The sequence below is a fragment of the Muntiacus reevesi genome, chromosome 21 (genome assembly GCF_963930625.1).
Source record: "Muntiacus reevesi chromosome 21, mMunRee1.1, whole genome shotgun sequence".
In the NCBI taxonomy this organism is placed as follows: Eukaryota; Metazoa; Chordata; class Mammalia; order Artiodactyla; family Cervidae; genus Muntiacus; species Muntiacus reevesi.
Genome location: NC_089269.1, coordinates 22,822,561 through 22,844,042, shown reverse-complemented (window position 1 = coordinate 22,844,042; position 21,482 = coordinate 22,822,561).

The following is a 21,482-nucleotide window of genomic DNA, read 5'->3' as shown; positions in this document are numbered from 1 at the left end:
TCTACTGCACAGTTTGATGAATGGAAAATAACAGTGACTAATAATGCATCAATTTCCCTTAGATATAAACCTAGATGATAAAAAGAATATGAGAAAAGCATCCTCCATCTATTCCCTGCAAGTGATTCAGAATTCTCTGTATCAAGAGAAGTGTCTAAGACTCTATTTATATTATATGGCAAATGGTTTTTATTTTTAATACCCAGGGAAATATCCACCCATGGTTATATTTAATATTTGGAAATTTTGTATGTTCTCATTAAAATTATAATATAGACAATTGAATTTGAACTAAAAATTTTAAGGGACATTTTAAAGAAGTATATCAGTAAATATACTTTTCCTTATTGCTAATAGTTTTCTAAGCAATTTCTGTAGATTCAGCTGTGAATCCTATGATCTTATGTAGGGAAGAATAAAAGAGAAGTGGATTAAGAAAAAAAGAGAAGAGAAAGCAAGAAAAATAAAAAGAAGGCTGGAAAGGAGATAGTGAGGGAAGGAGCAAAATGCTGACTTCCTATGAGAAAATATAAGATTACATATTGAATACAAATTAGAAAATACTTGTGTAGAAGTATTATAATGGATAAAGAGTATTTTAAATCTCCCAAAATTCAGACATATTTGAAATAATAGAAATGCATCTGAAATGTGTAGTTCTATGTGTTTTGTAAGTAAACATAAATTGCTCCAATGAATATTTTGATAGTTTAATTTACATCAGGCCAGCTTATATCTACCCATTTAACATTGTTTATTCTTGAATCCTGGTGAAAAAGAACCTGAATGCTGTGAGAGCTGTTAGATTTTCTCTAATATTAAATTCTTTCTTACTCTTTATTTTTTCCTTTTGTTTCTCCTTATTTCCTTTCCATTTTACTTCTTTAGTCCTTCTTCGTACCTGCTCTCTCTCCAGCCTTCCTTAGTTTACCTTCTTTCTTTTAATTATATGCAATACATACTGGATGAGATTTCAGGTTTTCCAACTAGCAGTCTCATTAGGGTTACTATTAAAAATTTTGTCATTATCATCTATACTAACAACGTAAAAAGAGGCAGAATGATGAAAAATGCTTAAAAAATGAGAAATAATTAAATAGATAAATGAGTACAGCCGCTATGGAGAACAATGTGGAGATTTCTTTAAAAACTGGAATTAGAACTGCCATATGACCCAACAATCCCACTCCTGGGCATCCACACCGAGGAAACCAGATCTGAAAGAGACACGTGCACCCCAGTGTTCATCGCAGCACTGTTTATAATAGCCAGGACATGGAGGCAACCTAGATGCCCATCAGCATACGAATGGATAAGGAAGCTGTGGTACATATACACCATGGAATATTACTCAGTCATTAAAAAGAATCCATTTGAATCAGTTCTAATGAGATGGTTGAAACTGGAGCCCATTATACAGAGTGAAATAAGTGAGAAAGATAAAGACCAATACAGTATACTAATGCATATATATGGAATTTAGAAAGATGGTAACGATAACCCTATATGCAAAACAGAAAAAGAGACACAGATGTACAGAACAGACTTTTGGACTCTGTGGGAGAAGGCGAGGGTGGGATGTTTTGAGAGAACAGCATCGGAACATATATATTATCTAGAATGAAACAGATCACCAGCCCAGGTGGGATGCATGAAACAAGTGCTCGGGCCTGGTGCACTGGGAAGACCCAGAGGAATCAGGTGGAGAGGGAGGTGGGAGGGGGGGTTGAGATGGGGAATACATGTAAATCCATGGCTGATTCATGTCAATGTATGACAAAACCCACTACAATATTGTAAAGTAATTAGCCTCCAACTAATAAAAATAAATGGAAAAAAAAAATAAAGAGTCGGACACACACACATAAATAAATAGATAAATGAACTGATAAACAATTTGAAATAAAGAGCAGGTAAATTAAATACCCCTTTTTTTCCCTTACTATTTACTGTAATTTATTGTAATTATTGTAAATTTTACTACTTTTTTACTATTTATTGCTATTAGTGCCTAAAAAAGATGATGAACTCATAAATGCTGTTACCTTAAGGAATAAAATAGTAGTGGAGATGGGGCAGAGCTCTTTCATCTGAATATAAGCCTTATTTGATGGAATTACCTTAAGGATATGAAGACAGGTTCTGTTTCAGGTAGATTTGACACTTAATGTTACTAATATCCAGAGTTAGAAGTAGTAGAAAATGTTATAATTTGGAGAAAAACACCAAAGGCATATTTATCACAATTAAAGCAAGAGCACAATATTAGAGCTCAACCTTACACGAGCTAGGAATGCAAAGGTACAAAATTGCTGCATCTATTACAGCACCTGAGCCATAAATTCTTAGGAAAGGTTTATAAAAATATATTCAATTTGTTTAATTCTAAAGGATGAAATCTAAAGAAAATCATTTCAGTGTTAAAGCATAATTTATTTTGAATAGAGGTGTTAAATTCCCTAATTTCATGATATTTAAAGTGAGAAACTAACTTTGGCCACAATTTCCACATTTTAAAAATCATTATTCAAGTCCTCACTTTTTCCCATTTTTTATAATGTATATGTCTCACACATTCTGGCTGTTAACTGGTAGATTTATAAGGAACACAGTTATGAAAAGTAAAATTGCAGTTGCCTATCAAATTATAATTCTTGTAAGTGGAAAAAAATCTAAATATGATGCATATAGCAGCCCTCTCCACCCACATGCATACTGAATATCTGTCAAAAATCTGGAGCATCTGAAATGGGTTTAATCAATGATTTGGTAATTTTCTTTTAACTTTCTTTTAACTTTTACAATTGGGCTGTTCTTTAACATCTATATTTTGGTAGATATGAGGGTTTTTCTAAAGAGTGTCCAATAAAGGCTTTTATAGGTTAGATATACTTTGTTTTCTTCCTTATAATTTCTGAAAAAATAATGAAATTTATCTTATACATAGTACTTTTATCAAGCTAACATTTCATGATCTTTATTTCTTAAAGAAATTATTACATTAGCAAATGTATTAGTGAAAGACAACTTTCATACCTCTATAAGTCTATTAAACATGAGTACAAGAAGCCTGCTTGATAGTACTTTCTCATACCCAGTGAACGCACCTGGCACATAGTAGGGGCATTCACTTAGAGAATACAAGAATACAATAGTACTGTACCTGTTCATTTGTTTTCCTTTCTACCTTCCATACTGAATAAGAACACAAGTGTTTAGAGCACTTAATTGTGTGAGTTCATGGAATAAAATCTTGCATTCTCTTGTGTGTCTGTGTTGCTGGGAGACCTAGGTTACTGCCTACAATTTGTTTTTGTACTGACTAAAGCTTCAGAAACCCAATCCAACAGTTTTTGGCAAGAAAGCTCCATTTCATCATGCACCTCTTTCTCTTGGGACTTGGAGAGCCTTCTCTCCTTGGAAGGCTTAGGCATTTGCAACTCTTTACACCTACTGTGTCCCTAGAGATACATGATTTTTCCAAATTTCAACAGAAAAAGTTGGATTGATATTTTCTCACATTATTTTTTTCACACTTCTTGCAACTCTTGAGAAAATAAGAACCACTTGATAGTAACACCAGTGCTACTGCTGCTTCCATTATTAACTCTTTACTATAATTGCAATTTAACTTCTGTAACCTGTCATTTTATTCTTATCCTTCTATTAAAATACTTCTTTGGATTCACCTGAGTTTTTCTTTGACAACAATTCTCAGTATGATCCAGGGCTTAATGTTTCCAGATGTATGCTGTGCTGTCACTTCAGTTGGGTCCAAATCTTTGGACTATAATCCACCAGGCTCATCTCTCTATGGGATTCTCCAGGCAAGAATATTGAAGTGGATTGCTATGCCCTCCCCCAGGGGATCTTCCCAACCTGGGGACTGAACTTTGGTCTCCTGCATTGCAGGCAAATTCTTTAACATTCTGAGCCACCAGGAAAGCCCAATGATTCCAAATATGTCAGCATAAAAATTACCTCCTGTGAATTTACTCAACCTTCCAAAATCTTACAGATTTACTATGAAGGTAACAATTCATTTCTCACAATTACAATAATGTCATGTTTAATTAAGAAATTATTTTGCACACGTACTGCTAATGTTTTGTAGACCTAGCATTTAGATCCTCCTTTTTTTCCCTCCCTCTCATGCTGCAGCATCAAGGAAAGAGAAAAGTTGTTATCATATAGCGTGTTTCTGCTGCTGCTGCTGCTGCTGCTGCTAAGTTGCTTCAGTCATGTCCGTCTCTGTGTGACACCATAGACGGCAGCCCACCAAGGTCAGCCATCCCTGGGATTCTCCAGGCAAGAACACTGGAGTGGGTTGCCATTTCCTTCTCCAATGCATGAAAGTGAAAATTGAAAGTGAAGTCCCTCAGTTGTGTCCGACTCTTTGCGACCCCATGGACTGCAGCCTACCAGGCTCCTCCATCCATGGGATTTTCCAGGCAAGAGTATAGGAGTGGGGTGCCATAGCATTTCCCTAGTTAATATTTAAAACGTTTGTGAAAGTCTCTTTAAAATCACAGCTTTACAAGTACATATTCCCCAATCCCTACACCAGGAATTGACGAACATTTTCTGTAAAAGGCCAGTTAGTAAATATTTTAGGCTTGCAGGCCATACCATTTCTGTCACAACAACAACTCTGCCTTTGAAGTGTGAAAGCTGCCGCAGAGAAGAAACATAAACAAATGAGCATATCTGTTTGTTTTATCTGGACACTTGTATTAGTTTGCTAGAGCTACCATAATGAAATGCCACATACTGGGAGGCTTAAACACCGTAAACTTATTTTCTCACAGTTCTGAAGGCTTAGATTCCAGATTCAAGGTGTTGGCATTTTGGTTTCCTCTGATGTCTTTCTCCTTGACTTGCAGACCACCTAATCATGTGTCTTCATATGGCCTTTTCTCTATATGTCCACAGCCTTGGTGTCTCTCTGTGGGTTTAAATTCTCTGTTCTTTTAAGGACACCTGCAGATTGGGTTAGAGCCTGCCCTAAGGGCCTCATTTTAACATAATTACTTCTTTAAAGGCTCTGGATTCAAAGGCAGTCTTTTTCTGAGTTACTGGGTGTTAAAGCTCCAATGGATGAATTGAGGAGGACACAATTCAGCTCATAACACTGAAATTTGAATTTCATATAATTTTTAAGTGTCCTGAAAGCTTACTTTTTAAAAATATGTTTCAAACATTTGAAATTGTAAGGAAACTTTGCTAACTCTCAGGTCCTATGAAAACAGGCAGCAGGACAAACTTCACTGTTAGGTAGTTAGAATAGGAAAAAGGAGACCAAAATGGCGGTGGCTAAAAGACAAAGAAGGGAGAAGCCCATGCAAATGGAACAAAGGAAGGTCTGAGCACCAGAGTGAGACCTCCGGTAAAACAATCAGCCCTCCTGGCTAGCCCAATTTACATACGGCAGGCTCAGGGGGAGGGGAAAAAACATACAACGAGGAGCCAAAATTGAGCCCCTCTCTTCTTTGGTTAGCTCGCCCTGATGCCTCAAAGATGTATATTCCTTTGCTTGTCAAATAAAACTGAGCTGTAATTCGAGTTGAAACACTGGTTTGCCATTTCAAATTTTTGCTGCTGCAAGACAAAACCAAGGAAATTATGAACTCTCCCAACATATCTAGTGCTGTTTCTCTGATTTAACGTGGCTGAAACAACCTTAGCTTAGCCCCTGCAAGGCAGAGGCCAACCACAGCCGAAGCCCAATTCAGTGAAAGCTCCTGCGGTGGAAGCTGAAGATGAAGAAAACCCAACACAGTGGAAGTGACAAGAAGCCCAGCGTGCTGGAAGCAGAAGAGCAAAACAAACAAACAAACAAACAGAACAACTTGACAGAAAGCTCATGCAGTTCAGTCTCAGATTCCAGAAGACCTCTGGTTAAGGTAGGAGGTCCTCGCCCCTATGACTGTGTAAGGGAAGTTGTAATTTACTCGGTTTTGTCTTGCTGCAGCAAAAATTTGAAGCGGCGGATGAACCAGTGTTACAGCTCCATATTATACCTCAGTTTTATTTGGCAGGCAAAGGAAAATACATTCTCGAGGCATGAGGGCAGGTTGACCCAAAATACCTCCTGGCTCAATTTTGGCTCCTCTTATTATATATTTTCTTCTATTCCCCTTGAGCCTCTGCTACATAAACTTGTCTGGCCAGGAAGGCTGTTTGTTTCACCTGAGGTTCCCACTCTGGTCCCCAGACCTTCCTTTGTTCCATTTTCATGGGCTTCTCCCTTTGTCTTTTAGCCACCGCCATTCTGGACTCCTTTTTCCTATTCTAACAATTGGAAGGACATATGGCTAACAAAATCTTAATTCCTTTACAATCTCTCATTTCTTATTTCTTCAAACCCCCTGTGAACAGGTGAGCAGCAGTGGGTGCAATTGTGGGACCTGGCAAAGGTTATTCCCCAGTCTTTCCCAAAGCCTTGACTATCTGCTGCGCCTTAGTAGCTGTTGCCTAAACAGGTGAGAGTTCTTCTGTCCTTAATCTTCTTTGTGCCAAGGATCAGGCCAATGAAAACTGTGAGCACAGGTCAGGTATTTAGCAGATTTTCCAGCAGGTTATGAAGGGGATTTCTCAGCACGATTCCCCCACTGCTTTTTCCTCTGTCCGTCAGCTTCTGTCTTCATCTATGCCACTGCTTACAAAGTATTGAGCAGGTCATCATCTTTCCACTTCTGAAAGTTGTGTTTGAAACTCTTTACTTATGATTGGTACTCAAACCCACATAGTAGGGACTCTGTGCTATGCTTAGTTTCCCAGTCATATCTGATTGGGACTTGAGCTCGACCGAAACACATGGTGCCTGGTTGTAGCACCTAAGGAAGCTCAGACTCTTGATGTCTCATTGCAAAATATTCAGTGAGAGACTCAGCTATAGGTAAGAGGTAGATTTGTTTGGATTCATAGAGAAACCCAGTCCACAGGGTGTGTGCCATGACAGAGGGTGTATGCGGCTGTCATGAAATGTAGTGTGGTCGCTTTTGTGAGCTGGGTGATTTCATATGTTAATGAGTTGGAGGATCACTCCAACAATTGGGGAACTGCCCACTCCTTTGTCTTTTGATAGTGACTGGAACTGTCAAGGTGCCTCTGGGTGTGTCATTTAGCTTGCAGTTAGAGGATCCGTGCCCACAAGGTTGCCTCTACAATTATCTGGAGGGACAACCAGAAAATAGCTGGCCGTTGGGAGGGGAATACTCTACAATATCCAACCTCAAGAGCTTCAAGGTCAAGTGCCAACCTTTCCCTCATGATGGTTCAACAGGACTGAAGTGGCCTGTTCCAGCCAGCCTTCCTGTCACAGATAATCATCACAGGGCAGGAGCTAAGGGTGTAACTGGATGTGACAGCTAGGTCTGAGAATTTCTTGATTGACACAGGGGCTACCTACTCTGTCTTGACCTCCTATTCTGAAACTTCTCCCCCAAAACCTGTACCATTTCAGGTGTTGCAAGAAAAACAACAAAAAGATTCACCTGAGCACTTGGATGGGCAAGTTGCTTGGATGGACAGATATTTTCCCACCAGTTTCTGGTGGTCCCTGAGTATCCTACTCCATTATAGGATAGAGATCTTTCCCTGCCTTTGAAATCTTGCAGCTATTTCAGTCCTGATAGAAGATACTTTAAAATTCTCTCTTGAGGGCAAACTATTTTTACCAGTCACCAAATGAAGAAACTCCTGAATGGGAGAGGCCATTTATGGATGTTTGACCAAAGGATCCTCAGATATCAAGTAGTGCTGATGGAAAATCCATGCCTGACTATATCCCCTTGTGAGGTTCTTAACCCAGCTACCCTCCTGCCTACTGCTGAGGCCTCTCCCCTTTCACTCTCACCTAGAAACCTTGGACCACAGGACAATATCCCAAAAGGGATTGTCAGAAGATCCTCTGGCCAATCCTGAGAAAATCTGGTACACTGATGGAAGCAACTTTGTCTTGAATGGGATAAGAAGAGCTGCATATGCAGTAGTCTCCAATTTTTAGATCATAGAGACTGAACTTTTGCCACCAGGAGTCCAGGTACCAGAACACGACTCCTGGATTCACTGCTTACGAGTCAAGCTGTGGAGGAAAACAGAAGAGGTCACTCAATATACCTGTCAACAAGCTACAACATGCATTGCCAGTTCAACAAGGATATATAAAATTATACCTGACCATGGAAAATGTCACTCACCCTTAGATGGACACCACTATAAAGAGTCTAAGGCTTGAGATTAGCAAGAGGGGAAAGCCCAATGTTCCTTGCTCTCCAGGTTCAGCAGGAAGTAGCCAGAGAGTCTTTGAGGCCCCTACTCCTAAGAATTGGGCCTCCCATCTCTTGAGGGGGGAATGGTAGATAGTTAGAATAGGTAAAAAGAGTCCAAAATGGTGGTGGCTAAAAGACAAACAGTGAAGTCCATGACAGTGGAACAAAGGAAAGTTCAAGGACCAGAGTGAGTACCTCAGGTAAAACAAATAGCCCTTCTGGCTAGACCAATTTACATAGGGTAGGCTCAGGGGGAGGAGGGGAAAAAAAAAAAGTACAAAAAGAGGAGCTAAAATTTAGCCCCTCTCTTGTTTTGGGACCAACTGCCCTCACGCGTTGAGGATGTATTTTCCTTTGCTTGCCAAATAAAACTGAGCTGTAAAACTGGCCCACCATTTCAAATTTTTGCTGTGGTGAGACAGAACCGAGGAAATTATACACTCAACATTTACTAACAGGCCTTAGTTTGCCAACTACATCCTAAGGAATCATTTCTCCCCGTCAATGTTTCACTTATATCTGAATATTGCAAGTCAAATTATACATAATTTACAGTGCATTGGTGGTTTTCTAATGAGAAGATACTGACTTCTTTACAATTAAATTTTCTATCTAAAAAAAAAAAAGAAAGAAAGAAAACCTAATATATACGATTGGTATCTATTTGTATTAGGCTCAGTTGACTCTGATTTTACATAATAAAAATAGCAGAGTCTGGAGAATGAATAGATCACTATACATATCTGAAGAATTATTTATAAATTAAGTGAACAGATAAGGTAGAACTTCTTTGTTTTATTTTATTTAATTTTGGGAGGTATAAAAGCAAAGAAATAATAGTTTTAGCATCTCATATTATTAGACAAAAGGAAAAAGAAAGAAATTTGATAAGTATAGTTAAAAAGGAAAAAGGAGAGAAACAGCAAAAATAGAAAACAAAAATAATTGGGAAAATAAATAATTACACAAAGTAATCACGATTCCCTGGTGGCTCAGCAGTAAAGAATTTGCCTGCAATGCAGGAGACATGGGTTTGGTCCTTGGGTCAGGAAGATCCCATGGAGAAGGAAATGGCAACCCATTCCAGTATTCTTGCCTGGGAAATTCTGTGAACAGAGGAGCCTGCAGGCCTACAGTTCATAAGGTTCAAAAGGGTTGGACAGGACTTAGCAACTGAACAACAGGCAATAGAAATCACAATTAAAATAAATAGGATTTAAAAGCAAGATAATTAACTTAATTGAAAGATAGAGATTGAGATTTTGTTGGAATAATAAATCTGCTATTTGTCTAACATGGAAAGCATAAAATCTGATGGAAAAGATAAATCTTGAAAATAAGGGATATTAAAACATGATAAGGGCATAATAGATAAATATATTTTAAAAGAAATGTGACAGTTTAACTAGATAAGATAGATGTCAAGGCACAAATTTTAAATGAGATAAAAGAAATGATGAATGTTATTACTATATGCTGAAACCCTAGATTTTCAAACATTATTGTTTACTTTGTTTCTCCAAATTCTTCCTTAATCCTATCTACAGAAACTAACCTATGATAAGAAGATGATATTTTAATTATCTTGGATTTATCAAGTATATTAATCATAACTATTTTGCTTTTTTTATCCATTGATGTTACTGGTGTATAAGATTTTATTTTTATACTGTTGCTTTCTTGTTTGATTATATTTCTTTAAACCTATCAATAAAAACTGAAGGAAGTGGCTCCTTTGAATACAAAGTCAGGAAACACAATAAAGCAGCCATGATACCATCAAAAGAACAGAATATTTGTCCAATAACTGAGTCCAAAGAAATGGAGATCAACAAATTGTGTGACAATTTTTGTTTGCTTGTTTGTTTGTTAGGAATCTCAACAAGCAATGAGAGAACTCAGACGGATCACTCAATGAAATCAGCAACAAAATGAGACATTCAACATACAGTTAATATCTTAGTCCGTTCAAGTTATTTTCATTGGTTTGTATGTGTTTGTCTTTATTGTCTTTTGGGGGGAGATGAGTGTTGGGATCCCCTAGCCTATCATCTAGACTATCATTCAGTCTCTAGTTCATTCCAGAAGGCGATTTTACCTTGAAACCAAAAGCAGGCAAAGATACTACCACATAACATAAAAAGTACAGACCAATATCTCTTATGAATATAGATGTAAAATTCCTCAAGAAAATACAAGCAAATTAAATTCAGCAACACTTTGGAAGGATCATTCATGTGGTAGGCAGTTTGTATTGAATCACAACAGATTACTTTCTGATGTGATTAAGATGTGAATCTTTTCCTATACAAAGGGTTGTAAAGTTAGTTTAACCTCCAGAAAATTAATTGCTGTAAAGTAAAATACTAATATAATGAAGACAAAAAAAACACATATTTTTTTTCAATAGATGTAAAAACACATTCTACAAAGTTCAACTTTATTTCATGATAAAAAATGCTAAACAAACTAGAAGTAGAATGGAATTTCCTTAACTTGCTAAAGTACAGTTATAAAATAAAACACACAACAATCATCATATTTAATTATGAAAAATTGAATACTTTCTATCAAAGGTCAGGAAAAATCTACTAAGTGACTCTTACCACCTCTATTGAATAGTTAAATAGTGTGCTGGATGCCCTAACCAGTGTGACTGGACAAGAAAAAGAAATAAAAGCATCAACAAAGGAATAAAAGAAGTAAAACTATCTTGATTTATATAAGTACTGGATCTTTTATATTGAAAATCTTAAGGAATTCACTAAAAACTCTTCTAATTATTAAAGTAGTTAATTAAATTTGCATAATATAAGATTCATATACAGAAATGAATTGTAATCTACAAGCAAGCAATGAAAAATCTGTAGGATTTGAGAAATCAATCCCATTTAAAATAGCACCAAAATAATTACTTAGAAAAAAATTAACAAAAAAAGTACAAGATTTATACACTGAAAACTGAAAAGCATTATTGAAAAAAATGAAATACAATGTAAACGAATGGAAAGACATCACATATTCATGAATCAAAAGACTTAATATTGTTAAGATCTCAATATGTTCCAAATTGATTTATAGAGCTAACATAATGCCTATTAAAATCTCAGCTGTTTTTTTTTCTTTCTTTTTTTCCAAAAAAATAATAAACTAATTTGAAAATTTTTGTGGAGGTGTGAAGAACCTAGGATAGGAAAAATAATCTAAATAAAGAAGAACAATGTTAAGGAATTCACAATTTCAAATTTCAAACTTTACTACAAAGCTGTGATTAACATAATATGAGAATAGCCTTAAAAACAGATTTGTAGATAAACAGAATGAAATTTAAAGCCTAGAAACTATTTAGATTAACGGTCTATTAAATTTTGACAAGGGGCAGGACAATTCAATAATAAAAGAACAGACTTTTCAACAAATGATGCATGGACAACTGGATAAGCATGAAAAAAATTAAAACTGGATCCCCAACTCACATCATATATATAAACTAATTTCAAATGTATCCTCATTCTAATGTCAAAATATGAATCTATGAAGCTCCTAGAAAAAGAAATAGAAGTAAATATCTGTGACCTTGGGTTAGGGAATATTTTCTTATATATTATATCCCAAAGTACAAATGACTTAGGAAAAATAGATACTTAGATTTCACTAAAATTTAAAAGGCAAAGATACCATCAAGAAAGTTAAAAGATTATGGCCAAAATGAGAAAAAAAATATTTGCAAATAACATATCAAATACAGAATTTGTATCTAGAGTGCATACATAAATATTTTTCAGTGGTGTTCAAATTAGCTTTACTAAAAACAAGATGACCTAGATCAAGCCACCTCTGATGTGATTCAACACAAAGTGCCTAGCATCATCTATGAAATGCTCTAACCAGAAAGGTTAACCCATATCCATTCAGTCTTTTAGATTAGACCACTCTGATTTCTACACTATAGAAAATGTAGGTAATATAAAAAAGATGTTAAATAATACTGTGAGAAAGTAATCATACAAATATAGAATGTGCATTTTTTCAGTCAATCAAACCAGCAATGTCCCTTTACTTCAAAGTTAGTTTTTAGAAAAGTGAGGTTAATAAAATATAGCAACAAGTACAATAAATGAACCCATTTGAAGACATATATTATAACTGATATATCACAGTGTTACATTTGCGGGCTCTTAGGAGGTTCTCAATATGAAATAATTTTAAGAAATAAGTCAATTATTCAGATAATGTCAAAGGAGGAAAATATACTCTTCAAAAATAGATGTATACATAGTGGCGGTGAAGTATTAAGATTTTTTTCTAATGGTTTTTGAGCATATTTCAAATAGCCATACTTACACGTATGATTGCTGTATTGTTTATCTTTGAATGTGTATATTTCCAGGATGTAAATTAATAAAGCAGACATGGCAAATGCTAGTAAATAAATATTATATTCTTTATGATATTCTGAACTATAAGGTTAAAATTTTGCATTAAATATTTTTGAGAAAATACTGACAATTTAGTAAGTCGTAATGATAGCTCCATGATTTTTAAAGTAGAAATGAAACAAAGTGCATTATTTAGTTTTACTGCAATAAAATTAGCATTAATATTTTAAAAGTTGAAATATTTTATTAATTAAAATACAAATTTCATATAAAAGATGATGTCAAAACAGAATTTGAAAAGTGTTATAATTTCCCAAAGTATGAATAATCAGTGGAAATATCCAATGATAAATGCAAGGATACATAAATAATTAGAAAGTAAAACTAATTTCATCATATTGTCTGACCTTGCTAAGTTGCTTCAGTTGTATCCGACTCTTTTCAACCGTGTGGACAGTGTAGCCTGCCAGGCTCTTCTGTCCATGGGATTTCCCAGGCAAGGATACTGGTGTGGATTGCCATTTCCTTCTCCAATTGTCTGACCAGTTGGTACTAAATTGCTTGTGCAAGATTATCACCACTTGGCTTTTCTTTTCACTCTTGTTGTTCTACTGTCTTTATGAGAGATCTTATCAGCTTTTCCAAAAATATAAAATGCAATTATTAAATCTTATCACTTTCTTTAAAGATTGAGTGAACTGATTTCTACTTTAGAAGAGACAGACTGATTTAAGAATTATACTCATGCTGTTTATTAGAAGTAAGTTTTTAAAAATGTGACTTAAAAAAGTTTGGGAATTTTTATGGACAGAATATCTGTATTTCCCCCAAATTCATATGCTGAAGCCCTAATGTCCTCCTTTCCCTAACCAAGTGTGATAGTACTTGGAGACGGGACATTTAGAAGATGGTCAAAGTTAAGTTAGGTATAAAAGAAGAGTCTTCATGATGGGATTAAATACTTTATAAGAAGAGAAAATGAGAGATCTCTTTCTTGCTTCCTGAAAGCCCCAAGAAAAGCCAAGGAAGGCCTTGGTAAAAGGTTGATCTCTTTGTAAGCCAGTGATAATGCTCTCAGCAGAAACCAAATCAGCAAACCTCCAGAATTACAACAAAAAATTTCTATTGTTTAAACCACTCAATTGATGGTATTTTATGATGGCAGCCTGAGCTAACTAATACAGGAATCAAAGAGTGGAAAAATATATACTGGAGAAGTTGAAATTACAAGATGATTACTGTTACCAATAGGACAGAGTGACATTAGATAATAATAAATGGTAAATATACAAAAAAAATCAAACTCTACAAGAATTAATACATAAAGGTATATTTTTTAAAAAATACAGGAGAATTATCTATGAATGAAATTATGGCAAGGAGTATAATTTATTTCTTACAGTCAGTTCAGTTCAATCGCTAAGTTGTGTATGACTCTTTGTGACCCAAAGGACTGCAGCAAGCCAGGCTTCCTATTCATTACCAACTCCCAGAGCTAACTCAAACTCATGTCTATCGAGTCAGTGATGCCATCCAACCATCTCATCCTCAGTTGTCCCCTTCTCCTCCTGCCCTCAATCTTTTGCAATACCAGGGTCTTTTCAAATGGGTCAGTTTTTTTCATCAGGTGGCCAAAGTATTGGAGTTTCAGCTTTAGCACCTGTCCTTCCAATGAATATTCAGGACTGATGTTCTTTATAATTGACTGGTTGGATCTCCTTGCAGTCAAAGGGGCTCTCAAGAGTCTTCTCCAACATCACAGTTCAAAAACATCAATTCTTTGGGGCTCAACTTTCTGTATGGTCCAACTCTCACATCTATACATGACTACTGTAAAACTCATAGCCTTGACTACATGGACCTTTGTTGGCAAACTAATGTCTCTGCTTTTTAATATGTTGTCTAGTTTGGTGATAGCTTTTCTTCCAATGAGCAAGTGTCTTTTAATTTCATGGCTGCATTCACCATCTGCAGTGATTTTGGAGCTCCCCAAAATAAAGTCTGTGACAGTTTCCATTGTATCCCCATCTATTTGCCATGAAGTAATGGGATTGGATGCCCTGATCTTCGTTTTTTGAATTTTGAGTTTAAGCCAGGTTTTCCACTCTCCTCTTTCACTTTCATCAAGAGGCTCTTTAGTTATTCTTAGCTTTCTGCCATAAGGGTGGTGTTATCTGCATATCTGAGGTTATTGATACGTCTCCCTGTAAACTTGACTCCAGCTTGTGCTTCTTCCAGCCTGGCATTTTGCATGATGCACTCTGTACAGATGTTAAATAAGCAGATTGACAGTATATAGCCTTGACATACTCCTTTCCCAATTTGGAACCAGTCTGTTGTTCCATGTCCGGATCTAATGGTTGCTTCTTAATCTGCATACTGATTTCTCAGGAGGCAGGTATGGCAGTCTGGTATCCCATCTCTTTAAGAATTTTAACAAATATTTAGTAGACAGTGTGGTTATAGAATCATCTAGTTAAAAAAAAAACTTAGGTTAGATATATTTATAACTTTCTTTAAAGAATTAATGGATTTTTGCTTTTCTTTTCATATCCATGGGATAAATACAAAAATAATTTCTGAACTTTGCCACAAGAAAACCTTAACATTTCAAAGAAATACAGTTTTGTCCCATATCTTAAACTTTTAGATGATATAATAGATTAATAAGTGAATATAATAAATAAATCACATAAAGACTGGTAAATTTGATATTTGATCTTTGAATATGAAAAAAAAGAAGAGTTAAGAGTAGGGATACCTCTGGATCTTGCTCAAGTGAAAAGAAGAAAGACATAATTTGCAAACTAGTAACTAGAGAGGGAATAAAAATGTGCAATCAGTAAATATTAGAACAGCAGAAGGAGGTTATACACAACTCTCTAGTGATATTTATTCTCGTGTAACATATTGCCCCAAACTTAGTACCTCAAGACAACATCCGTTACTGCACAGTTTCAGTGTCTTAGACATCCAGATGTTTACTTCACTGTGTTCTCTGGCTCACTGCCTTTCATAAGTCTGCAGTAAAGGTTTCATCTACAGTGGGAATTATCTCACTTCCATGCATAATCCCTTGTTAGGATACAGATCCTACCAGCTTGAAATGAGGGCCTTAGTTCCTTGCTATTTGTCGATCAGTGACTTTCCTCAGTTCCTTACCATTTGCGACTCTCCATGTGGCAGCTCACAACATGGAAGCTTGTTCCATTAGAATGAGCAAGCAAGAAGAAACAGAAAGGGACAGGGACAAGCCTTCAGGCTGTCTTTTTATAATCTAATATCCAAAGTACCATCCAATCACTTTTGTCTTATTCTGATATTTAGAAGCAAGTCCTTAGGTTCTGCTCTCACTCAAGGGGAGGTGATCATACAAGAATATGAATAACAGTAGATAGGGATTATTAGGAGTCATTTTTAGAGGGTGCCTACTGCAGGTAACAAGCTCAAAAACCCAATTTTAGAAATCTGTTCCTGGCTAATAAAATGCATATGCATATACAAAAATAAGTAGGAAACTTATGTAGGACAATTAACATAGGAAACATTCCAAACACCATTAAATGAATATTATTGGACCATTGTTTCATAATTAATGCCTTTTAACTTAGCTCAGTCGGTAAAGAATCTGCCTGCAGTGTAGGAGACCTGGGTTCGATCCCTGGGTTGGGAAGATCCCCTGGAGAAGGAAATGGCAACCCACTCCAGTATCCTTGCTTGGAAAATCTCATGGACAGAGGAGCCTACTGGGCTGCAGTCCATGGTGTCACAAAGAGTTGGGCATGACTGAGCTAACTAACACTAACTTAAAAAGAGGCCAATGGCTCAATTATTTAAATTATCCACATTTTAGAAATAAATTTGAATAAAATGCTAGACTTTCCTAATTGTATCTAATAAAGTTAAGGTTATTGATTTTATTTCTTCATTGTCCCTACTACTCTTGATTATTATTTTTCTTAGACATTTGTTTTGTTTCTTTTCTTTCCAAACCCATGTAAAGTTGTTTGAAACCTTTTCTGTGTTCACTACTGTATTCCCAATAGCTACAATAGTTCCTGGGATATGAGGTATTTTTAACAATTAACTATGTTATTAATTTTAAAAATTCAAAGGCATATTATGACTTTATTACTGTTAAAATTATATTTGTGTCAGAGATAAGGATATAAATCAATTGTCTAAAGCTTGTAGTAGGCATATTTGGTAAATAAGTAAAACTGTGTGCATTAAATGGGGACTAGTAATCATCTCTATATTAGTAAATCATTAAACTTTTTCTAAGACTGTGTTGTTCTGGACAGTTTATAAATAGTAACTTGATAAAAAGGTAAAACATAAATGTCTAATCAGATGCTACTGGAGATTTAATAGATAAGGACTACTACAAAGTAGACTTTTCTGTGTGCAAAATGAAAGAATATGAAGCAAATTTATTGTTATTGTTATTATTATTTTAGCTAAATATATACTTCTTTATGAATGTTTATTTTAAAACACTAAGGCTAATTTACTGAATTAGAGAGGAACAAAGAGAAATATAATTTAAAATATTTCATCTATTTTAGTCTTCTAAAATTACTGCAAAACAACTTTTTTATAATGAAAAGTAAGAGTATCTGCACCTTGTGGCTCAGCTGGTAAAGATTTCACCTGCAATGCGGAAGACCTGGGTTCAGTCCCTGGGTTGGGAAGATCCCCTGGAGAAGGGAAAGGCTACCCACTCCAGTACTCTGGCCTGGAGAATTCTATGGACTGTATAGTACATGAGGTTGCAAAGAGTTGGACATGACTGAGCAACTTTCACTTTACACTTTACTTCAAGAGTGTCTGTAGTTCATTTAGCTCTCATTGTGGATTCCCTTAGCTACTCTTACTCCATCAGTAAAAACCACCATGATAGGCAAAATTTTGAAATTACTCCAAAGATTCTTATCTCTTGATATACACAACTTGTATTACTTTCTCCCTTTGAATGTGGGCAGAATTGAAGGGATTTTATAAAAACAATTAAAATCTCAAATCAGTTGACTTTGAGTTAAAAGGAGATTATCCTGGGTATGCTTGATTAGATAATGTGATCCCTTAAAAACACTAAACCCTTTGTGATGGAAGATATTTGAAATGGGAGATGGCATATGAGGGGGCCATGTGGCAGAGATCTGAGTGTGATCTCTGGGAATTTAGAGAGGTCCTCTTCTATTTATGAAAATGGGAATGTCAATTATATACCTGCAATGAGATATATTTCTCCTCAGACTACCAGCAAAGCCTTCCTTGGAACAGAAAATATCATAACTATACTTCTTTACATGTTCTATTCTGGTTTGCTACACTGTTATCATTGATAGTTTATTGTCCACTTTGAAGTGTTAGTTAGTTATATAAGTGTGACCCATTCTAGTATTATATCACATTTACAGATATTTAGGCATAAGGCATACAACTGGGAAATTAGATGAAATTTTACAACTTCATGGCAATAAAACTACTGATGGCAATTGTTAAGTAGGTTATAGGAAGCACTGAAATTTCTGATTATGATGATCAGGAACTACTCTATTTACTAGTACAGCTGCTGGGATTTTAACATAACCAGAGGGAAAATTATAGGAAACTGACTGATCTGAAACATATCCGTAATATGAAACCAACAGAGAACATTGAGATATATGAGATTTCTCATCTCATATTTGCTATGGGTTAGGAGTTCAACATGTTTTAGCTGGGTCCTCTGATAGGATCTGACAAGGCTGAAATCAAGGTGTTGGTGGGCTGTGTCCTCACTATAGTTTTGGCTAGAGAAAAGTCTGTTTTCAAATTCCCTTGTGTTTGACAAAGTTAAAGTACCAAGCAAGGCCTGAATAGTAAGAAATACTTCAGTGTATTTGTTTTGTTAAATTAAACTGTGATTTTTTTGGGGGGTGGGGCAAAATTGCTTATTAAATATTTAAAATATTTTATATTAATTATTAGGAAATCATTGAAGGTGAAACAGCAAGTCACTTTATTTAAATTAAAGGGAGTGAGATTATAACTTTCAGTGAATTATCTAGAATTGATTGCTTTAAAATCTTTTGGAAATTTTTAATCTACAAATTATCCAAAGAACTGTTTAAAAATAGTTCATTTCAGTTCAGTTCAGTCGCTCAGTCGTGTCTGACTCTTTGCGACCCCATGAACCCCAGCATGCCAGGCCTCCCTATCCATCACGAACTCCTGGAGTTTACTAAAACTCATGTCCATTGAATCGGTGATACCATCCAGCCATCTCATCCTCTGTTGTCCCCTTCTCCTCCTGCCCTCAATCTTTCCCAGCAACAAGGTCTTTTCAAATGAGTCAGCTCTTTGCATCAGGTGGCCAAAGTATTGAAGTTTCAGCTGCAACATCAGTCCTTCCAATGAACATCCAGGACTTATCTCCTTTAGGATGGACTGGTTAGATCTACTTGCAGTCCAAGGGACTCTTGAGAGTCTTCTCCAACATCACAGTTCAAAAGCATCAATTCTTTGGTGCTCAGTTTCTTTATAGTCCAACTCTCACATCCATACATGACTACTGGAAACACCATAGCCTTGACTAGACGGACTTTTGTTGGCAAAGTAATGTCTCTGCTTTTTAATATGCTGTCAAAAATACCTGTTTAAAATAGTTTTTAGAGGTTGTCATTTTTACGATTAAAGAAATCACTAAGATTGTGATTTTAATTTATGAGACTTTGGTAATAGCCATAAATCATCTGATTTTTTTAAAAATTAAAATGAATTTAAATATTTAAATATTGCACTAGATTTTTCTCTTAAGTTTGGAGTCCACTAGCTAAGATTTTTCATATGATGATCTGGCATTTATTTGTAGATTGTCTATTCACATGACCTATGTGTACTTGACAGTTCAATAAAAATTCTGGAGAACATGTAAAAACTATCCTTGATACCTTATATAATTGTAGTTCACTAGGCAGGTTTTTAAATAAGCAAAATATTTTTCATAACCACTTTCAATTGAAATCTCAAAATTAATTACTTTGATATATATTAAATTAATTAAAGCCTGTATGTAAGCAACTAGGGATGTTTCTCTTTGTTTACATTGCCATCTGCTCTAATTATATAACCAAGGCTACTGGACATTATTCAAAAATGTGTACCTATTGTTGACCTAGGAAAAATTACTAGCTAAATTCTTTTACAGATTAAGCAATGATTAAAAAATATAATACTTTTTCAAAGTGGAAAAAAACACTGGTAAATGAGCCTAGGCTTTTCATCAAGGAGACCAATTTCTCTGAAATTTTCTTTAGGGAAAGATCTCACATTCATGTATATTTTATACAGCAGAGGTAGAGAAAGGGAGAAATTAGTAATCAGTATTTTCTTAATTCTGTATTTTTAGCTTCAAAGTTTAAATTTCACACTCTTTCAAAACCCACCTATTTTTGGGACTCGATATCTGCTTTGAATATTATGAGGTAAAACTTTGAAGAAACTGTATCTTGAAATTTGTAACTATGCTTCACCATATGAATTTCCCTGTGCTCTTGACAATCATGTTCATTTCTTGACCACTTGTTTAACCCATCCTATTGATTAAGGGCATTGGTATCTATCTCTTCCCCTCTTTTTTGTAAGTTTCACCATCTTTTCGTGGGATTAAATTTCCCATAAGAATAAACTCCATTAGCATTTACTATTTTTTTAAGGCATCTCTCTATTTGTAAGTAATCAACTGGAAGTGAAGATTGTCTTCAACTTCATTCTACTATAATCTGTGTATATGTAAATTAGGTTTCAATCAAGAGGCAGAAACCACACAGTAATTTGAAGAATATAAAGTATTATTAACTGAAACAGGGGATTAGTGTAATGAGAATTGCCTAAGAAGTGAAGTGAAATCTAAAGAATGCAAAAATAACACGTGTAAGTGCAACTACTAACCCTAGAGCTGAGATGGAACATCCACAGAAGATAGCCTAGAGCTTGATTCAGAGCTTATTTAAGAACAGTCCAGACCATTGAATGACAGAGAAATCACTAGACTGCACTGGAAGAAACTGCTGTAAGAGTGTCCTCCAGAACTTGCTAATGGAAATACCTCTCAGGGAGATGTGTCACCAGAAGGACCCCACCAGGAAACCAAGAAAAGAGAGTTGCATTTGGGTAATATTACTGCAAGGGGAGTGTGTAATTTCCTCAGTTCTGTCTCATCACAACAAAAATTTGAAGCACCGGACCAATGTTACAGCTCTCAGATGGGCCAGCATTACAGCTCTCAGACAGACCAGTGTCACAGCTCTTGGATGGATCAGTGTTATGGCTCAGTTTTATTTAGAAAATAAAGGAAAATACATCCTCAAGGCATGAGGGCATGCTGACCCAAAAGATGTGAAGAGAAGAGGGAGAGGGAGAGAGAGAGAGAGAGTGCAAGAGAGACACCCAGCCTTTTGACTCCTCTTTTTATATGCTTTTTCTCCTCCCCCTGGGCTTACACTATGTAAATTGGGCTAGCCAGGAGTACTGTTTGTTCTACCTGAGGTCCTCACTCTGGTCCTCAGATCTTCCATGTTCTATTTTCTTGGGCTTTTCCCTTCCAGTCTTTCTGGACTCCTTTTTCCTACTCTAACTACCTAACATTACCAAAATGGCAGTGCGATGCAATTTATTTAGGTTTTTGAAACTGTTCAGAAATTAAGACATTGAGAAAACTGAGGGATTGAATAAATGAGAAACTTGGGTGTATCATGATATACCAAAAGAACCAAAACAGAGCAGTATAATCTGATCACATATATAACCTTAAAATAGGTAATGTTTATCTAGGCAATCAGAA